Here is a 21,749-nt window from a genome sequence, read left to right on the forward strand (position 1 = left end):
TGGCCGGGCCCCTCATCCTCCCTGGCCACAGCCCCAGGCCACAGATCCGTCATTTCAGCCACAAGCACCGCCCTTCACAAAGTATGGCCACCCAGAGCTGCAAGGGGCTCACAGATCTGCTGGTCCAGCGCCCAGTCCTTCTCTGAGTGGGGACCCTGATGCCCAGAGGGAGGAACTGGCTTGCTTAAAGAGACAGCGCAATGCTGGGGTGTTGGATAAACTTTCTTGGGGACCCGGGGCTCTGGCAGGCCTGGGGAGGGAGGTGGGGGAGAGCAGGGGCTCTGGGGCCTGGCCTTCCGCGGAAGCTCCACTGCCAGAGTCTCAGATTTCTCCGCTGTGAAACGGAGAGGATTTGGCCAGCGTGGAGCACAGGCCCTGGGATGCGGGGGGCGCGGGTGGTGGGGAGCAGGCTGGGGCCGGGCTGCCTGGTTGGAATCACAGCCGCACGGCTGGGGCTGCTTCCTCAGCCTCTCTGATCCTCGGTCTCCTCGTCTGTGTAACGGGGATCACCGCAGTCCCTACGTCCCAGGCTTGTGGTGAGGAGGAAACATCTCTGTATGTAAAATGCTTAGGAATTCTTATGAAGGTGTGGCTGATCGTCACTGAGGTGTTTAATAAGTGGTAGCTAAACACACACACACACACACACACACACACACACACACAAAACCAGAAAGAAAAAAGAAAAAGAAAAAAAAACAGATGCTAACCGCAAGGAAACCGAAATCAACTCCTTCGCCCCATTCTGCCCCCCACCCCACCCCACCCCCCATACGCTTTGTAAGTCAAGCTGGAGAGCAACTTTGGGTGAGTTCATCTGTCCTTCCCTCTGTCCTTCCCTCCAACCATGCTGGTGAGTCCATGAGGCCCAGAGAGGGGACATGCTCACCTGCGGCCTCTCAGGAGCTTGTGGCGACACCAGAGCTTGGACCCGGGCTCCGGGCTCCCATCCAGCACCCTCCCCGCCCCAGACCTCCTCACTCAATGGCTCCCCCCTGGCATCCACCCTCATCCGGCTCTTCCCTGGCAGGCTCCGCCCCTCTGGTCCTGTGGCCAGGCCGCCCTCCCTCTTACCCAGTCCCCATCCTTGCCATGGGGGGGTGGGAGAGCCAAGTGCAATGGGTGCATGGAGATCCGACAGCTGGCATTTTAAAGGAAAGATCCTCCTGGGACGTGGGTTCTCCGTTGAGTTTCTGTGTTGAGGATGAAGTGTCGGAGGCAGAATCCACAGGCCCACAGGGGTGACGGGGTGGGGGTGAAGGCAGAAGAGATGGGGAGCAGGGAGCAATTCTGAGTGGGAAGCAGAAGGCAGGGGGAGGTGAGGCAGGGCTGGTTTCTAGCGTCTACAGGCTGGGCTGGATTGGGAGAACATTCCAGAAAAGATGCTCTCACCTGCAAGCACACACACCACTGGCAGGGCCCCCCGGGCCCGGATGGAGAGCAGGGCTGAATTATCCCAGGGACAGGCGGGCCCGGGGCCTTCTTTGCGGTGAAGGGGCTCGGTTTCCCTCATCTGAGCTCCCAGAAAACCACGAGAGGACAGGGAAGGGGGTGACCCCTTCTCCAACTCAAAAGGTCCACCCTGTCAGCCCCCCAGTCCTCGCCCCCAGGGGTGCAGCGGAGAGAAGCAGCCTCGTTACCCATAGCCCCACCGCTGCCCCTGCACTGCCTGTCTTGGGCCCAGAAAGAGACACAGTCCAGGGATCCACAGCCCCTTACTCACCAGCCAGAGCAGCCCTAGACCCGTGGTCGGCAAACTGCGGCTCGAGAGCCACATGCGGCTCTTTGGCCCCTTGAGTGTGGCTCTTCCACAAAATACCACGGCCTGGGCGAGTCTATGTTGCAGAAGTGGCGTTAGAAGAAGTTTAAGTTTAAACAATTGGGCTCTCCAAAGAAATGCCAATCGCCCTCCTGTTGATATTTGGCTCTGTTGGCTAATGAGTTTGCCGACCACGGGCCTAGACTGATGCAAGGCAACCGACCCCCGCTTGAAATCAGAAACGAGGGGACGTGAGTGTTCCCACAGCGCCTGTGTGTGTGAGCACGCAGCCCGACCCAGACCTCCCTGCCGCTGCCAGCCCCTCCCCACCCCCTCGCCTTTGCTCTGAGGACGGCCGTAGCCTTGTTTTTATCTCTTGTTCATTGACCCCCAGGAATGCACTGGCTGGGCTGTTCCACGGGTCGCGGTGACCGCTCCACGATCCGGCCTCCGCGTTCCCGTCTCTGTGTAAATAAACATCTCCCACGCGAGGAGCACGGCGCGGGCGGGGGTCAGGCTTTGCCCAGCTCCGACCAGCTCCGTTCCCGGATGGTGCAACAGGTCCCGGGGTCAGACCTCCGCGCCCCGGTCCTGGCCAGAGGGCCAGAGGACTTGCATCTTCTGGTGCCTGTATCAGAGCCTGCTCAGGCCGGAACGGTTTATATTATTTGTTCTAAGCAAATCGCTGACGGGAAGCTCAGCAGAGGCTGCCGATGAAATGCCCCCAAACCGTTTTTCCAGTGTTTAAGAGGAGGCCTGGGAATGCAGGCACGTTATCTCGTCTGGTTTGTGCAAACGGCGCTCCAGTGACTGGAGCAGGCACGCTGTCACGTGCAAAGGCCCTGGGGTGCATTCTTCCCGGGCAGGAGGGGGTGTGCCCGTGGAGGGGCTGGGGCCTGTGGTCAAGCCCGTAGCCAGAAGCCAGGAACCAGTCACCGGCGTGCCATCAGCTCTGTCTCCTGCAGGAGCCTGGGCTTCCTCCCTCACCGCCCCCTTGCCTGCACTAACACCTCTTTCCACCCCCTGCCTTCTCCTCACACCCCCATCTCAGGGACACCCAGCTGCCCGAGGGATGCTGCTGGCAACCTCTGGACTAGGGGGTCCAGGGGGAGAAGAGCAAGGAGGACGATGGGATGCTCTGAACCTGGGTGGTTTGTTTCCCCTCCGCCTTCATCTTCATCATCTTCAGAACAAGACACAGGCCTAGACGCACCGGGATCCTTCCATCCTCAGTGGAGGGCAGAACTTGGATTTTTGTCCAAGAACTAACCTGCCCTGCCCCGGACTCCTTTCAGTAACCCCACCCTCGTCCGGGCTCTCGAACCACCAAACGTGGGGAGACCGCGGACGGCCAAGAGCCTGTGAGAGTTCACGCTGGGAGAGTCAGACAAAGCGAAGGTGGCAGCAGGGCTGGGGGCGTCACAGAGGGACTGCAGGAATCCCAGCGCCTGGAGGGTGGTGGGTTGGACCTGGAGGAAGTGGACGGGGCCTCGCTTAGGAGGGGGCTGGGCTGCCATTCCCTGAGTGCCTGTGAGGTGCCAGGGCCAGCAGGTGCAGAAGCGGAGGTATGTGTGACTTACCTGAGCTAACACAGCCCGCAAAAATAACTACAATTTTATGTGGATGTTATCATGCATGTCTACTAAGTATTGTATCTTACTGGATTCTCACAACCACTCTCACCCTCCAGAGTCCCATTTTACCAATGAGGAAGTTGAGGCTCAGAGAGGTTAAGCAACTTCGCCAAAATCACACAGCTACTACCGGATAACGCTACCACGTGATCCCGACTCGTTCTACCTGGACTCTAAAAAGCTCACGCTCTTACCACTCCACCCCACGGGCCATCTACATGGTTGTTTATTCATTACCAAATGTGTACACGGAGCCCTTACTCTGTGACGGGCATTATGCCACCGTTCTCCAGATGTGCCAGCCAACACTTCTCCAAACCTTCTGGATGCCGAGCTCTGCCCTGGGAGGAGGGAGACTCAGATAACAGAGATAGAGTCTCCCCTGCCGAAGTGGGGGGACCCCACCTCCTAGACTTAGCCGAGAGCTTAGTCTCCCCTTCGCCCCTCTGGGCCCTGCCTCTCACCCAGGCCCCTCCATCACCGGCCGGCAGGGCCACATGCCCGGGGTCCTGGCTCTGCCACAGTCTCCCTGGGCATCACGGCGGCGGGGGGGGGGGGGGGAGGGGGTGGGTGTCACTTTCTCTCTCTGGGCCTCCATCTGCGTGGCTGTGAAATGAGGAAGCTGGACCAGATGGTTCATCCCTCACGGCTTTGATGTGCTGCAGGTACCTCGCCTGGGCGGGGTGAGCGGGCAGGGCTCCGGGCGATGCCTGGAAGGGGTGCAGGCGGAGGGAGTGGGTGAGGGGCTGAGGAAGCTGCTCCACCCCCAGCTGTGGTTTCTGGTGGGGCTGCCGCGGCAGCAGGGGGAGGGTGGTGTTTGTCATCCTTCCAACAAAGGCAATGAAACAAAAGAAACCCGGGGCACTCTGGGAGCAGGCAGCAAAGGCGCCAAAAATAAAGCACGGTCACACCTTTCCTCTGACGGGCACCTGCGGGTGTGGGCCTGGCCTGGGGGCTGGGAGAACAGGGCTCAGCACACAAGCACATACACGACTGGCTGCACGGGCCTGAGACCTGCGCAGTCACCCGGGCTCCTGAGCGCAGAAGGGCCCACGCTGGATTTAATGCTTGGCTGTCTCTGCTTGAAACTTAATTTTTGAGCATTTACATTTTGCACTGGGCCTTGCAAGTCCCGCAGCCAGACCTGCTGCTGTGCATTCATAAGTACATGCATTCACAACATGCACAAGAAGCACACATTTATAGACAAGTGTGCATACACAGCACACAGGCACAGAAGTGCACAAATACGCGCACACACCTCCCCACGTCCAGCAACACTCCCCTCACCCCACATGCACTCTCAGGGTAGCACACACACATGACAGGGGGCTGTGGTCACTCACACGTAACACTCACACACGGGAGGCTCGCCTGCTGCCCATCAGCACTGTTCCATTGACTTAACTTCAGGGGCAAAGCTCTGGGGCCCTGGCTGGGAGGTGGGCATGGATGGCATGTGCCCAGGGCAGGCTGGGAGGTGTAGATGGAAGGGATATGCCCAGGGCAGGGCTGGGTGGTGTGCACAGATGGCATGTGCACAGGGCAGGGCTGGGAGGTGTGCACGGATGGCATGTACCCAGGCAGGGCTGGGAGGTGTGCACGGATGGCATGTACCCAGGCAGGGCTGGGAGGTGTGCACAGATGGCATGTGCACAGGGCAGGGCTGGGAGGTACGCACAGATGGCATGTGCACAGGGCAGGGCTGGGAGGTGTGCACGGATGGCATGTACCCAGGCAGGGCTGGGAGGTGGGCATGAATGCCATATGCACAGGGCAGGGCTGGGAGGTGGGCATGGACGCCATGTGCCCAGGGCAGGGCTGGAAGGCGACTGCAGCTGAGCCCCTGGATTCTGTTAAACATCTTGTCTCCTTCTCAGGCCTCGCAATCTGATCCTCAGTCCAGAAATTTCAGGCCCCTCATTAGCAGCAGATGTTCAGACGTGTTTACTTCCCTCCTCCTCCCCGCCCTTCCCAGCCAGATGTGCGCTGAGAGTGGACACAGCCTGTCGCCCACCACCCCTCCAGCCCCCGCCGTGTTCCCACCGCACCCCCTCAGGCTGAGCAGGAAACTCTTCTTCCTCAACTTTTCTTTCCCCTCCCCTGCCTGGGGGGGGGGGCAGTAATCTGTTAGGGGCTACTACAGAGTTAATCAGGCCCTGACCGGTTTGGCTGGGTGGATAGAGCATAGGCCTGAGACTGAAATTCCCAGGTTCGATTCCGGTCAAGGGCATGTACCTTGGTTGGGGGCACATCCCCAGAGGGGGTGTGCAGGAGGCAGCTGAACGATGTTTCTAACTCACTGTCCCTCTCCCTTCCTCTCTGTAAAAAAATCAATGGAATATATATATTTTTTAAAGAGTTAATCAGCTCTAAGGGTGTCTACTGTGCACTGGGCCCAGTCCCCGTTATAGCACCCACATGAAGAAGTGGAACCAACAAGAATCTTGATTTTGAGCTGCTATCATGGCTCAGTGGTTGAGTGTCAACCTATGAAGCAGGGGGTCACAGTTCAATTCCCAGTCAGAGCATAAGCCAGTTGCAGGCTCCATCCCCAGTGTGGGGCATGCAGGAGGCAGATCTCATCACTGATGTTTCCATCTCTCTCTCTCTCCCTTCCTTTCTACAATCAATAAAAATTTTTATATATATTTTTTTTTTAAAAGAACCTTGATTTTGTTGGAATTCTTACTCGGGCATAGAGCGCTCAGATCCAGACACTTCCTGGATTTACTGAGATGGCAAGAGAGGCGCTGAAGGGCGTAATGGCTTGGGTAAGGGCTGGGGCCTGAGGTCGCTCTGACATGCAGCCCCTATCTCTGATCTGAGACGGGATGCAGCACCGTCCTGCCCCGCCTGCCGCTTCTCTCCAGCCCCAGCTGGTTCCCACTCCCCAGCGGGCTGGAGGCCAGCCAGGAGGGAGATCTGGTCACCAGGTGCCCCTTGACTGGGAGGAGGGGCTGAAGCAAGGAATTCGGTGCCCAAATTCCCACACTAACTTCACTAGGTGCCATCTGTGTGACCTTGACCTGGCCCTACCTTCCCAGCCTCAGTTTCCCCTTCTGAAAACGGGCTTTCTTAGGGCTGTTGGGGGAATGACATTAAATAAAACGGTGGATGTGGGAGCTCCTGGTCACAGTGCAGTGACGTGAAAAAGAAAAACTCCATTTTCATTGGCTCAATTCATGATACCCACGTGGGAAATGAACGTAGAGCAAGGGCCTCATCTTGGTGGTGACCAGACAAAAAGGCAGCCAGCCTAGACCCGTGGTCGGCAAACTGTGGCTCACGAGCCACATGCAGCTCTTTGGCCCCTTGCGTGTGACTCTTCCACAAAATACCACAGCCTGGGCGAGTCTATTTTGAAGAAGTGGCGTTAGAAGAAGTTTAAGTTTAAACAATTTGGCTCTCCAAAGTAATTTCAATCATTGTCCTGTTGATATTTGGCTCTGTGGACTAATGAGTTTGCCGACCACTGGCCTAGACCACGTCTTTGGGGAGGGTAACGCAGTCAACCTCCCCCTGACCAGGACTGGAGTCATCCCCCCTCCCCTAGGTGCCTGCCTTGACCGTTGCGGGGTGACCCTCCCCCAGGAGAAGTAAGAATGAGCCCCTGACACGGAGGACAGAGGCCCCTGGCTATGGCTGCAGGGCTGTGCCTGTGCCATGCAGTCCCCCGCCGGCCTCCCTGCGCCCTTTCTGAGCACAGCTCCTTCCAGGAAAGGAAGCGCTCGCCGCCAACCTGAGTAGGTACACAGCAACGCCTGATTGGCTGGCCCAGCCCAGGCCTGGCACAGAGCGGGGGCAGGAAAAACATCTGTGCAAGAAGCGCGTTCGAATGGCGGAGCGGGGGTCTTCCCACACCCTTGACTCATCGTCCAAAATCTACCCAAAAAGCCCTGCATGGCGGAGGCATGGCCAGGCCCCGCTCCGGGAAGAACTGAGTCAAGGCTGAAAGCAAGGCTGCTGTCCTGGAAGCGTCTCAGACAGTAAACAGATGACCTTGTCCTCCGGTGCCTGCCCCCTCCCCAGGCGCAGGGTCCAGCTCTGACGCGGACTCCTCTGCAAACACGCTGTTTCCATAGGAAATGAAACCCCCGTCTGTTTTCCCTCCAAGGTGCTCTGTAATTTCCAGCACCGCCCATCCGATGTCAGCTCCAGCCTCGCAACCTGGGGCCAGAGGCTTCTCCCAGCTGCTCGCTGTGCTGACCCCAAAAGGGCCTCCAGAGGCTGTGGGCACCAGCCCCCCTCCGCCCCACCCCGCCGCTGCCCCACGGCACAGGGGTGCCCAGCAGAGGGCTGGAGTCTGATGGCCCTGGAGGGAGGTGGGGAAGAAGTGGGGGCCTGGCAGGGGCCGTTTCCAGTAAGCAGTGGGAGGGAGCAGAAAGGTTGAGCCTGGCAGCCGGGCCCCAGCGTCACAGATGCCTTCTGGCTGCGGGGGGAGGGGCGGCTGTGCTCTCGGCAGTTGGAACCTCAGCCTCATTGTCTGAGCTCCGTCAGCCTCTGCTGTGGGAGCCAGGGCAGCAGGAGCTGATGGAGAAGGGCTTGGGAGTGTGTGTGTGGGAGGTGGGTATGGGGGGCGGGCGGGGGGGGGGGGGGGGGAGGGCACAGGGAATGGAACTACTGGACAAGGCAATGGTTAGCTTAAAAGCCAGGATGAGAAGAGGATAGAGGGGCTGCCCTTCCTAGAAGATGCCCTGCTCTCTGTCCCCCTCCAGTCATTAGAGACTGGGGGGAGTCTGTCCCCCCCACCCCCCCCCACCCCCATCCCAGAGGCGATGCAGCCTGCAGGAGGCTCAGAGCCAAAGGACCCAGCCAACTCGCTCCATGCCTGGCCCCTGTGGCTGCAGCCTGGGCCTCCTGCCCCCTGCCAGGCCACAAGGAACGTTCCCTCTCCAGCCCCTGGGGGACCAGGGCCCCAGAAGGAGAGTGTGGGGCCAGGGCTGGAGGTTGGATGCCTTTGAACTAGGCTCCTGACCTCACTGTCTCCCCGAACACCTGAGCGCCCGCGTCAGAGCGAACGCCCACTCGCTGCTCTTCCCAGGGGCTGTGGGCGAGGTGAGGAAGCGGGTGTGAAAGTGCTCGGCAGCTGGAGCCCTTGTTGTTGTTGTTGTTGTTGTTATCTGTGGGGAGAGTTTCACTCCACCCTGAGTTGAACCCCAGAGCACTCCATGTGGAGCCCCAGCCACGGGGCGGGCGGGCGGCCGCCTCTCCTTGGGCCCCGTTCCCCGATTATTCAGCGGCGGCCACCTGGGAGGCCCAGGCCCGGGCCCAGGCCCAGGAAGGGAGAGGAATGCTGAGAGGGAGACAGGATGTGGCCCTCTCCCGATTGGCAGCCATGGCCACTGCTTTCTGGGGACCCGGAGGCCCGAGAGCCAAACCGGGGAGGCCACCGCCGCCGCCCTCACCCTCCTGCCCTTGGCCTTGGCCGGGGCAGCTGGAGGCCACGGCCGCGCGGCCACCTCCCCGTGGCACCGTGCGGTTAGCAACAGCAGTCAAACCGCTGACCTGATTCTCTGCATAAAGGAAAAGAGAATAGGGCACTTCTACTTGAATGCACACACACACACACACACACACAGGCCGCCGTGCAGTGGAAACTTTCTCTGTTTCCTTGACAGGAACCCAGCCCTGAGGGAGGGGGGGGGGGGGAAGAGGGGGAAAGAAGGCTGAAGTTTCTGTGCCAGGAGCTTCCTGGGGTACAAAGCGCAGTGTTTACCTGCGGTGGCGCAGGGCTCCCCTGCTGGGGACAGCGCCCCTGCCCTGATCTGAGTCTCTGAGCTGCTTTCCCGCCTGGGCCGGCAGCTCGGGCAGGGTGAGGCCGTGTCCCCCACGACCCCTCTGCTCTCCGCACTGTGCTGAGCCCCAGCAGCTGGATCCGTGAGAACCTCAACTCCCCAGATCGCCTCAGCGTCCTGTGTGAAAACGTTTGCCAGATAAGCAAAGGTCTCCTAGCCCTGCACTGCCCCCAGACCCAAGTGCCCGCAGCCTGCTCTGCCCCGTATAGGCCGCATGGCATGGCAAGTCCTCCATGATGAGTAGCTGCTCTTCTTCTTCATCACTGTCCAGGGGCACGCCTTCCTCTGACCCCCTGGGACGGCACCCACAGAGGTGGCCGAGTGGGTGAGTGCGGCACCAGGGCCACCCACCTACGTGTGGTCTTAGGGACGCACAGGGTCAGGGCCAGAAGGGCCAGCAGAGGTCGTGGGCCAGCTCCTTAGTGACACACCTGGGGCCTGGAGAGTCCCTGTCCCCACTCCCACTCACCGCCTCACCCCTCGAGCAGGTGCTCAGCTAACCGCACCAGCAGCACCGGGAGGTGTGAGCAGGGCAGACGCTCGGGCCCAGACCTGCTGGATCAGAATCTGCATTTTGACAAGACCCCGAGGTGACTCCTCAACCCAAACCCAGGCCCCCCCAGCAGACACGTTCTGCCCACAGCGCCACCCAGGAGAGCCTGCAGCCAGCTCACCCGGCACCACAGCCTTCCTCCCCAGACGGAAGGGCCCGGTGAGTCTGGCGGTCAATCCCTTGGAGCGTCCAGGATGCCTGTGCTGAAGCTGGGAGGATGCAACAGCCCTCTCCTGGGCATGGAGACGCTCCTGCCCTCGCCTGCCTCTCCCACCTCCTCTCCACCTTCCAGACTTTGCTCTTCCTGAAGCAAGGGGCACGGTGGGCAGAGGGCCCGGCACCAGGTCTCCTTTGGCCCGACCTACTCTCTCCCACCCCCTCTCTCACAGAGGTCAGAGGTGACCCGGTGCTCCAGCTCTGCGCCTAGTCTTGGGACCACCCGTTAGCCCTGGTCCAGAGCCCCTCAGGGGGCTCTCCAGCCCCCGACTCCATCCTCACTCCCTGTGGGCAACCAGCACTGCAGCTGAGCCCCAGCTGGCTTCGGGGAAGGGAACTGCATTGGCTGAACTGGAAAGCCATTAAAAGCTATCAACACCCTGAGGGTGTGAAGATCGTTGATTCATGTATTGCTATTAACATCCTAGTGTGAATTAGTTCGTGGGTCTCTCGCAAGAGGCTGGCAGAGAGAGGGATGGGACATCTGGACGGGATGTTTGGACAGAAGAAGCTGGTCTCAGGAAGGAGGAAGCTCAGGTCCAGCTATTCCTGCCCCTCCCGCTGCCCCAGCCCCCCCAGGGTAAGGGATGCAGGGGCAGCCCGCACCCCAGAGTGCTGTGCCTGGGGGTGAAATAATCAGTTTCCTGTTTGCTCGTCTCCTGGCCTGAGATTTCAGAGGGCTTCCGTGAAGAAGGGGGGCAGCCGTAATATTCTCCATGAAAGTAGGTAGCTAAGAGGGAAGAAAGGAGGGGGAGGAGGAGGAAGGGAGGAAGGAGGGAAACTGACACTTAAGAGGCGCCTACTATGTGTGGGTGACTGCAAACGGTGTAACCATTGGTTCGTTTTGTTCTCACACACTCTAAATCAGTGCTACTATTATTCCCATTGTAGAGTCAAGAAAACTGAGGCCGAGAGAGGTTACTAACGTGCACACAGTCACTAGATGCTAAGAAGTGGAGCTAGGCCCTAACCGGTTTGGCTCAGTGGATAGAGTGTCAGCCTGCGGACTCAAGGGTCCCAGGTTCTATTCCGGTCAAGGACATGTACCTTGGTTGCAGGCACATACCTAGTCGGGAGTGTGCAAGAGGGAGCCGATCGATGTTTCTCTCTCATTGATGTTTCTCTCTATCCCTCTCTCTTCCTCTCTGTAAAAAATCAATAAAATATATGATTTAAAAAAAAAAAAAAAAGTGGAACTAGAATTTTAATCAAGGACTGTCCACTTCTCCCATTCCCTGCCAGGTCTAGAGCGGAGACAAGAGGAAGGAGGTGGGTGGCACAAACACGTCGCTCATCATGGACTTTGGACAAAATGACCCTCCATCCTGAAGGCTCTTCCCCGCTCTCTCTCCCACCAGGTAAGCAGGAAGGCGGGGGAAGGAGCCCCTACGCAGTGCCACTGGCTGGAAAGGACAGGGGTGGCCTCCCCGGGCTGAGGGGTCCGCAGCAACAAACATCTGGCCCTCTGCCCCTCCCCGGACCCCTGCCTGGTCCCAATATTTAGGAAACTAGTATGTATTAAATGAAGCGACAAGATAGCCGCGGTGGCTATCTCATTTTACTCTGCACACTAGGTGCTCTGATCCCATGTCACTTGAAGAAAACTGAGGCTCAAAGGAGTCTACCAAGGTGGCCCCAAGTCCCACAGCTGGGGGGCGGATGAAATAAATAGGGGCCACATGAAATAGGGGCCACATCCTAAACATACAGAGACCTCCCAAACTCAGAGACCGAAAAGTAACCACACAGGATGATCTGAAACTAAAACTTGTAACTAAAAGCCGTTTGTGGTGGGTAATCGTAACCCAGGCCAGAGTTTTCCTCTAACAAAGGTCCGTCTTTACCTTCACTGAGCCTGTCTGTCATCTTTTTTTATACCTACAGAAACGTGCCTTTGGAATATCGAAGTAATTTCCTTTTTTTTTTTTTAAATATATTTTATTGATTTTTTACAGAGAGGAAGGGAGAGAGACAGAGAGTTAGAAACATTGATGAGAGAGAATCATCGATCAGCTGCCTCTTGCACACCCCCTACTGGGGATATGCCCGCAACCAAGGTACATGCCCTTGACCGGAATCGAAACCGGGACCCTTGAGTCCGCAGGCCGACACTCTACCATTGAGCCAAACCGGTTTCGGCCAAAGTAATTTCCTTTTTCCCAGACCCCCTCCAAGCACAACCGCCAAACCAAAGCAGAGACTGCAAATCCCCTCATTGGTATCATTACCGTTAATTGTTAACCTTAATTGTTAACCATTAGCAGTCCTATACCCACAAATGTACAAGAAATAGGTGTCTATTCGTTTTACTTCTCATCCCTCCTCAGAGATTTCCCCCTTTGCTCTCTCCTGCCTCCCTACTCAGTTACCAATGGATTTCATGTAACCCCTTACGCCTCCTCCTTGGATTGTAATGTATAAAATAGGTGCAAGCATCGAACAGACTGTCAGATTACAGCGGAAAGGCTGGGAGTGTTGGGGAGGGAGGGAAAGAGATCAACCGAAGGACTTGTATGCATGCATATAAGCACAACCAATGGACACAAGACACAGGGGGCGGCGGGGAGGTGGGGGGGGGGGTGGGGATGAGGGCATGCGACAGAGGTAGGGGAGGCTGGGGAAGGTCAATGGGGGGGGGAGATATATGTACTACTATGTGTAATATTTTAAAAAATAAAATAAAACTTTTTAAAAATAAATAATAAAGTGTTATACAAACAGCCACTTATACAATGTTGTACACTTTTCCACTTGTTATTATACCATAAATGGTTAGTGTTATTGTATGTACTTTGAGAACATACAATGATTATGAAAGTTCCCATCAAGTGGCTATTCCATAAATTATTAAACAATTCCTTTCATGAAATAAACAAACAAACAAACAAACAAATAAATATCTAAATTTGGGGGAAAATAAAATAAGTACAAAACTGTGTTCTTTGGAGCCTTTTCTCGGCCCGTTGAAATTTTGCTTCCTGGCCGTTGTTGTCTGGCTGGCTCAAATAGACTCACAAAAATTCGTACAGGACTGGACATCTCTTATGGGGACAGAGGCAAGCACAGGCCTCTCTGGTTCTCCCTCCAGGACTGCAGTCCTTTGAGAGCGAGCCTGCCTGGATTCCTGAGACCAGAAGCTGTCTCCTGCTCCCAAGCCTCCTGGCCCCGGTTACACGTAGTCAGTGCCACGCAGGCCGGACTTCCAGAGGCTGGCAGATCGCACTACAGGGCAAGGGCAGCGGGGCAAGTGTGCCCGCATAAAGAGCAGCCCGCCAGTCACCCCATCATCCCTCCTCTGCTCAAACCCTCGCCAGGCTCCACACTGCCAGCCCCATAAAACACACACTTCCCCAATAAGCCATCCCCCATCCAACCCCAACTACCTACCTCAGTGCCCATGCCTTCCCGTCCTTCCCTTCGTGTCAGCTGAGCTGGACTGGTCTGTGCTCCCCCAGTGAAGCCTGCACTTCCCTTTCTCGCCACCTTTGCACATGCTCTTTGTTCCCCCTGAAGTCCCGTCCCAGCCATCACCACCTGTCAGATTCCCATGTGTCCTTCGTGATCCATGTGTTACTAGAGCCACTTGGGCAACATTTCTTCTTTTTTTAAAGTATTTTATTGATTTTTTACAGAGAGGAAGGAAGAGGGATAGAGAGCTAGAAACATCGATGAGAAACAAACATCGACCAGCTGCCTTCTGCACACACACTACCTACTGGGGATGTGCCCACAACCAATGTACATGCCCTTGACCGGAATCGAACCTGGGACCCTTCAGTCCGCAGGCCGACGCTCTATCCACTGAGCCACACGGGTTAGGGCTCAAGCAACATTTCAACTGGTGAACTTCCCTTCTTTTGGTTCCTTATAGTCTTGGGAAGCTTATCTCATCGCCCCAGGCCACTGTGAGCTCCTGAGTGCAGAGTCCCGGGCCAGCCTCCGGTACAGAGCAGGTGCCTAGCAGATCAGAGTGGAATTGAGTTGCCACAGCATCTCTCCAGAGACAGATCTGACTGACACCTAGATGGCTTTGGCAGCTTAAAAACGAGTTAGGTTTCCTGGGGTGCGGGGTGTTCTTAAGCAAGCCTCTGCCCCTTTCCGAGGCTGGTGAGGGGTGCCAGCTCTGCCACCAGGCATCATGCGAAATCTGGAAACAGTGAGCATGGCCAAGGAATGTCCCACCCACAGCATCTGGAGCCACTTCCTTCCTGGAGGGAGAACAAAGCAGAAAGAGGAGACAAAGCCTCTCCCTGCACCGAGGGTGTGGGGCGCTGGGCCCTGCGAGGGCAGACCTCCGGGGAACTAAGCTTCCAGGTGACAACTAGGGGGCCTAAGGGCCCCTGGGAGAAAGATGGAGATGGGTCCGATCAAAGACTCCTTCCCTGCCAAAACCGGTTTGGCTCAGTGGACAGAGCGTCGGCCTGCGGACTGAAAGGTCCCAGGTTTGATTCTGGTCAAAGGCATGTACCTTGGTTGCGGGCACATCCCCAGTAGGGGGTGTGCAAGAGGCAACTGATCGATGTTTCTTTCTCATTGATGTTTCTAACTCTCTATCCCTCTCTCTTCCTCTCTGTAAAAAATCAATAAAAAAATATTTTTTTTTAAAAAAGTCTCCTTCCTGTCCCCTTCTCTGGTTCTTCTATTCTCTCCTCCACACACCCCAGACTTCCCCCCCACCCCACCACACACACACACCCTTCTCTTTCTCTTTCCCAGCCTCTTCCTCCCTCATCTTTCACTCCCTTATCTCCATGACTACGCGTTCCCCTGGACCCCATTGCAGAAAGGCCACGGGTGACTCTGAATCTCTACCCCTTATCTTGACCTTCCAAAATGGCCTTGGAAGCCATGTGTTGACGATGGCACAGCTGTCAGCAACTGGGTCTCTGGATGAGCCCCACTGGTATTTCCTGAGACCACACCAGGAACAAGAAACAACCTTCTATCGTCTCTAAGCCATTGCTCCTTCTTGGGCCTATTTGTTACACCTGTTAGCCTACCCTGACCACTACAGGCAACTGCTGATTTACTGAGCACTTCTTATACGCCAGGAACTATACTACTCCATGCTTTTACATTCGTTATCGCAGTTAACAGTACATGGGAGCTACTGTCCAGTCCCCATTACATAGATGAGAAACTGAGGCTTAGAAAAGGTTAAGTGACTTGGCCCAAGTTACCCAGTTAATAAGCTGCATTCTTTTTTTAAAAATATATTTTATTGATTTTTTACAGAGAGGAGGAGAGAGGGATAGAAAGTTAGAAATATCAATGAGAGAGAATCATCGATCAGCTGCCTCTTGCACACCCCCTACTGGAGATGTGCCCGCAACCACAGTACATGCCTTTGACCGGAATCAAACCTGGGACCCTTCAGTCCGCAGGCCGACACTCTACCCATTGAGCCAAACCGGTTTTGGCAAGCTGCATTCTTTTTTTAAAATATGTTTTTGTCGATTTCAGAGAGGAAAGGGAGAGGGAGGGAGAGATAGAAATATCAGTGATGAGAGAGAATCATTGATAAGCTGCCTCCTGCACACTCCGTGCTGGGGAGGGAGCCACAACCCGCACCTGTGCCTTGACCAGGAATTGAACTGTGACCTCTTAATTCATAGTTTGATACTCAACCTCTGAGCCACGCAGGCCGGGCATAAGCGCCATTCTAACTGAAGCCAGAGTGCACAGCCAGCTGGAGAGAGTTGGGTACGTGTAATAGCCTCCCCTGGACTATTGTCACCAGGAAGGTCAGAGTGGTGTTCCGGTCAAAACCTTCCCCCCTGCAGAGACAAGGGCTTGACTCACACTAGACATTTCTTAATGCGATTGCTTCTAGCTCCCATTTTCTGAAAGCCCGCTAAGCGCTACAGAGAGTGGGGAGCACTTCACCTAAGTCAGCTCTGATCATCACAGAAGCCCCGCCAGATGGGTGCTGAGCTGGTCTGCAGGCAGGCCCTGGGAGGCTCAGTGACCTGCCCAAGTAGCCAAGTGTGGAAGCATCTTAGTCTGCTGAGAGGTCCCCTTCATCCCCCCCCAACTTTGTCAGGCCACCTCCGACCTGGGAGGCAGCTGGGGGTTTCAAGCAGGACCGGGGAGGGGATGGAGGAACGCATGTGTACGTGCCTGTGTGCATGTCCACAGACACGCACATGTCCTACAGGAGTACATGAGTGTTTTTATGCTTTCCAGCACTCTGTCTGGTTTTCATTTCTTCGGGGAAGGGGGCGGAGTATGACGAAGAGTGGAAGGAAAGAGAATGCCTCCGGCCAAGGAAAGAAAAGATCATAAAACATCAAAGTCAGAACAGACTCTAAGTTTCATGGCCAGCAGCCCTTCTGCTTTAACCCAGCAGGAAACAGACCCAAAGAAAGGGACTCGCTCAGAGAGTTGGGGTGAAAAGTATCGTTCTAAACCCCCCAGGGTTCTTTGTCCCAACCCCTCCCTCTGCCTCAGAGCAGGAAGAGGCCAGAGCACCTACCGTTTCATGGCTCAGCTCAGGGGTCACCTCCTCCAGGCAGCCTCCCTTGGCTTTTTTACCAATCCCTGTCCTGCAACGGTCCCCTCACTTGTCTCCTCACCCGCTGGACCGGGAGAGGGCAGGGAACAGATTCTGTCTTTGTCACTCTCACCTCCCCAGACCTCAGGACACAGGCCCCATAGCAGGCACTCAATAAATATTTGTGGGACTGAATATTCAAATGAGTGACTGGGTAAACTGAGTACAGCACAAGGGTTATGCATGCGACTCTACCTAACAATAGCCTCAGGCCACATGGTGCTTCCACTTCTCAAAACACACAGTCTCCACGGAACCGCAGGAGGCCCCTGTGACAAGAAAAGTGGCATCAAGTGTAGGCATACATGTAGACAGGCAAACCAGCACATACAGCACCCAACCATGTATTGTACATGTACAAATGTTTAGAGACATATAGACCCATCCCCTTGCCTGCCAGTGAGAAGGAGGCCAGAACGTGCAACTTCCTGTTTTATCTGCAGAAACAGAGGCCTCCCGCACCCCAGCACGCACACACGTGCGCACGCACACACACACACACACACACACACACACACACACACCTGGTCCCTCCCATGTGCGAGGCTGGTTTCCCCTTTCGCTGGCGGAGAACAAAAGAAAGCTGCTTGTCCACAAGGGGGCATCCACAGACCATCCCACTCAGTGTCTCAAAGCCAAGATCACCACCTACGTGGCCTCAGAGAGACAAAGGCTCCGCAGGGGAAAGTGGGGCGCCTGGGTGGAGTGCTGTGCAGGGACGCAGAGGAAGAGATGGTTGGCCGCTGGCAAAACAGGACTGGGCGGCGGGAACCGAGAGTCGGGCACTAAATGAGCGGAATGGTGGTGCACACTCGCTCTAATACTTATTCAGGGCTTACCAGGTGCTGCCCACGTGCCGACCTAATCTCTTACCATGTGTTAACTCCTTTAATCTCCATCTCACCTCTTCAAGGTTCCTACTTCTACAGTTCCTGTTCTCTAGGTGACCAAACAGATGTTTCAGAAGGACCAGGTAACAGAACCCGAACTGAAGCTCAGGACCACGTGATGCTGCTCCCTGCTCACTCTGTGCCCTTGGCATTAGACCTTCAGACCTTCCCCTGCTAAGCCCAGGACTCCACGCTGGACCCACTTCCCTGGTCTCCCAGCCCTTTCAGGGGGTGTTGGAAGGGCCTCGAAGCTGATTTCCTAGGAGTCAGTCACTGGTCGCCCTGAAGCTGCCCCCTCAGAGGCCCCGCAGTGCTGCTATTAAGTTGGCTTTGCTCCTTGGAAAGCAATAAAGCCATTTCCAGCAACACCCGTCCAGCTGCTCCTCTGCCTCCGGCCCGGCCATTTCGTTCCTGGGAACGTATCCCAGGGAAATAATTCCAGCGGAAGCCAACTGTTATCTGCGCAGAAGCACGCCCTGCAGCCTTTCCTTAAAGGCCGAACCCTGGGAACCAGGCTAGGGACGTGCTCCAGTGAACGTCAGCACAATGGGCAGCCCGGCCTGGTGATCTACAGCCGCAGGACCGTGACAGGAACAGAGAAATGCTTTCAGACACAGGTCACCATCACGCTCCCACCTAACCAGCTAACTCCACCAATAGTGTTTACCAGAGAGAGAGAGAGAGAGAGAGAGAGAGAGAGAGAGAGAGAGAGAGAGAGGTTCTGTTCATGTTCAAAACAGACTCTGAACCTCCACTGCCCCCAACGAAATGGAAGAAGAGCTTAAATGCAACAATAACAGCCATCTCTCATGAAATCATTCTTGGCTTTTGAGTGTCCAAGGCCCCAGGTCCTATTCATCTACAGGATGTTCTGGGAGTGAGGCTGATGGTTGGCCGTCAATGACTTCCATCTCTCCCACGGCCCTGTGCTGCCATTCTTCACACTCAATTCTGCAGAGACAGCGGGGCGGGCTCTGTTTGCTGACGGACCCTGACGGACACGTACACAGGCATGGACCCTGATGTACAATATCTCCCCCACATTGGTCAGGGACCAAAAGAAGGCTTCACATTGAGTGTGCCTGCCATGATTTCCACGTACAGGAATATGTATGTAGATAATGACACGTATGCCTGGCCTTTTCCAAACTGTTATGTTGCATTAGTTACCTATTGCTGCTGATTACCTTAAGGCTTAAAACAATGTTTATTATCTATCAGTTTCTGCAGGTCATGAAGCCACGTGCAGCAGCTTAGCTGGCTCCTGTATTTCAGGATCTCTCGGGCTGAAATCAAGGTGTTGACTGGGGCTGTAGTCATCTCAAGGCCGCACTAGTCATCTTAACCCCCGCCCTGGCCTCCAGCCCCCCAAAGCCTCCCCTGCTGACCTCCTGAGCTTTCGGCCTCAGCTTGGGCCTCACCTCCTTGCGGAGGCCTTCCCTGGGCCTCCAGACGAGGTCAGGTCCCCTCCCTGGAGATTTCTGATTCGGACCAGAAATAGCATTTTCACCAACCCTCCCCGGCCCCCCCCTTTCATGGCGATTTTTTAATGCAAGTTAGGGAGACCCTACGCACAGCTCTCACAGGCTCTCCTAGCTCTCTTCCTGCTCCCTTCTCACTCGGAACACCTGGAACAAATTAGCTAGTTCACTGAAGGGCCTGGCCCACATCTGTCTTGCCCAAGCCCAGTGGGGGTCAGAGGGGAGGGCAGGCTGGAGGGAGACGGACATGCAGGGCCTGTGGAAAGTGGGGTGGAGGGAATGAGCACGTCGCCTCTGATGTGGGCAGGAGAGGCTGGCTTGGCTGGAGGCGGGGCAGGGTGGGGGGCACTGCAGGGCCTCCAGGGGGTACGGACAACAGTCAGGTGCCAGGAGAGAGGCAGGCGCCCAGGACTAGGCGAGACCTTGCAGAGCCATGGCAGGAAACTGGGGTGTTTGCCCTCCTTCGGGTACAGTGGGGGTGGCCCACAACCCCCCTGCTGGGGATTACAGGGGGAAACTGGAGAGTCAGGGTTGCCAGATTTAGCAAATCAAAATACAGGGGCCTGGTTTCATTTGAATTTCAACTAAGCGACAAGAAATTATTTTTAGAACAGATATGTCCCAAATATGACGCCGTGTGTTTTGTCTGGCAACCCTGCCAAGGTACGAGTGGAGGCTGAGGCACCAAGGCTGGGGTCCATGATGGTCCCCGGGGGTTTCTGGGAAAAAGGACACGTCCTAGGACTCGCCTGTCCGAACAGGCCAGGCCCAGCCACACTGCTCAGGCTTCATTATTCTACCAGCTCACACTGGAAGGAACCTGAACAGCCTTCCCAGGGGGCAGACCTGTTTCCTAGGGCGGCTGTCACGAACGCCACCACTTGGGGGGCCGAAAGCAACAGAATGCATTGTCTCACGATTCCAGAGGCCGCAAGTTCGGCCGGGGCCAGGCTCCCGCTGAGATGGGGGTAGGAACCTTTCTTGCCTTTTTCCAGCTTCCGGAGCTCCCACCAATCCTTGGTGTTCCTTGCCTGGTAGAGCCAGGCTCCGCCTCTTTCCTCACGTGGCATGCTCCTGTGCCTCCATCTCTTGTCTTCTTTTAAAGACTCCAGTCCTGCCTTAGCTGGCTCTGACTCAGTGGCATCACCACGTGTGCAAGCAATGCCTTCCCTCAGTGCGGGTGCGCGAGGACTAGTAGGAATGCTATCACAACCCTCCCGCTCCCTGATGGACATTTTGTTAAACTGGAGAGTAAATGTAACTAGAGATCTGTTTACGTATTTATTTGATGTGCATCTCGGCCACTGGACTCTGAACTCCAAGTTGGTGAGGTCATATTTGTTTTGTACACATTATATAACCAGACGCCAACACAGGCTCAACACGTACTCACTACATGGTACGAGTGTGTGAAGTGACTGAAAGACTATCAAAGCTTGGGATGACCCCTCTCCATCATCTAGCGGCTAACCCATTCATTCTAGCCTAACCCATTCATTGTATAACTGACTAGAGGCACAGTGCATGAAATTCATGCACTCGGAGGGGGGCATCCCTCACCTCGGACTGCATCCTCTCACAGTCTGGGAGCCCTCAGGGGAATGTCATCAGTCAGACATCCTTAGTGCTGCCTCAGAGGCAGGAGAGGCTCCCACCACCGCTGCTGCACCCATGAGCCTGGCTTCCAGCTGAGTAGCACTCTCCCTGTGGGAGCACACTGACCACCAGGGGACAGCTCCTGCATTGAGCATCTGCCCCCTGGTGGTCAGTGTATGTCATAGTCACCGGTCATTCTGCTGTTCAGTCAATTTGCATATTAGCCTTTTATTATATAGGATAAGATCGAAGTCCTAAAAAGTCAAGCCCCAGGGTGAGATGGTAGTGAAACCTTCTTGCTCTCAATCCAGGCTCTTAACTAGGGGGGAGGGGGGGAGTGATACGCATTTTATAGTGAGATGGAAAGACATAGAATCCATAAGGTACAGAGAAGTACTGTCAATAAGCATAAAAATGTTAAACCACTGTTTTCCTCTCACGGTGGCTTTTCCCACGGGGGAGGTGGAGGGGGAAAGTTATGTATTCAGCAGATGTTGGGGTTTTCAGGTGCTAATCACACCCCTCGCGTCTCCAAGTTCTGATCCAACTGAGAAATGGTCACCGGAGACAGGGAGGGATTAAAACGTCAGCTTTACTGCTGGTCCAGATGGATTGGAGGATGTGGCTTAGACCCAAGGCCCAAACGGGCTTCCTTTTGCTTCTCCCTTGATTTGACTCCCACCCCACCCCCACCCCTCACCCCGGCCCACTCACACAGAGCAGCTGGGTGATTGAAGGCTGCTCTGTGCCCATTGCCGAGAAGCAGGAGCAGCGAGAGCACATGGGTTAGGTCAATCCCAGAGAGAAAGCCAGGAAGGGGCTGGGCAGTGCACACTGGGTACCTGTTCCTAACCACCCGAGCGGTCACTCCTCCTCTCACAGGGAGGACCCAGGGAGCGGGGGCCGAGAAAGTCACCTGTTTTCTCCCCAGTGCTCCCAAGAGGATATAAGTTCCTGATCGATGGGCTGACAGGAGGAGGGGGAGAGGACTAATGGAGCCTAATGACGGCCTGCAGTGGACTCCACACCTTCTCACAGAATCTAAAAGCCCTCCAGCTGAAACTGGTTTGGCTCAGTGGATAGAGCATCAGCCTGCGGACTGAAAGGTCCCGGGTTTGATTCTGGTTAAGGACATGTACCTTGGTTGCGGGCCCATCCCCAGAAGGGGGTGTGCAAGAGGCAGCTGATCAATGTCTCTCTCTCTCATCAATGTTTCTAGCTCTCTATCCCTCTCCCTTCCTCTCTTTAAAAAAAAATCAATAAAATATA

The sequence above is a fragment of the Pipistrellus kuhlii genome, unplaced genomic scaffold (genome assembly GCF_014108245.1).
Source record: "Pipistrellus kuhlii isolate mPipKuh1 unplaced genomic scaffold, mPipKuh1.p scaffold_m20_p_37, whole genome shotgun sequence".
Classification (NCBI taxonomy): domain Eukaryota; kingdom Metazoa; phylum Chordata; class Mammalia; order Chiroptera; family Vespertilionidae; genus Pipistrellus; species Pipistrellus kuhlii.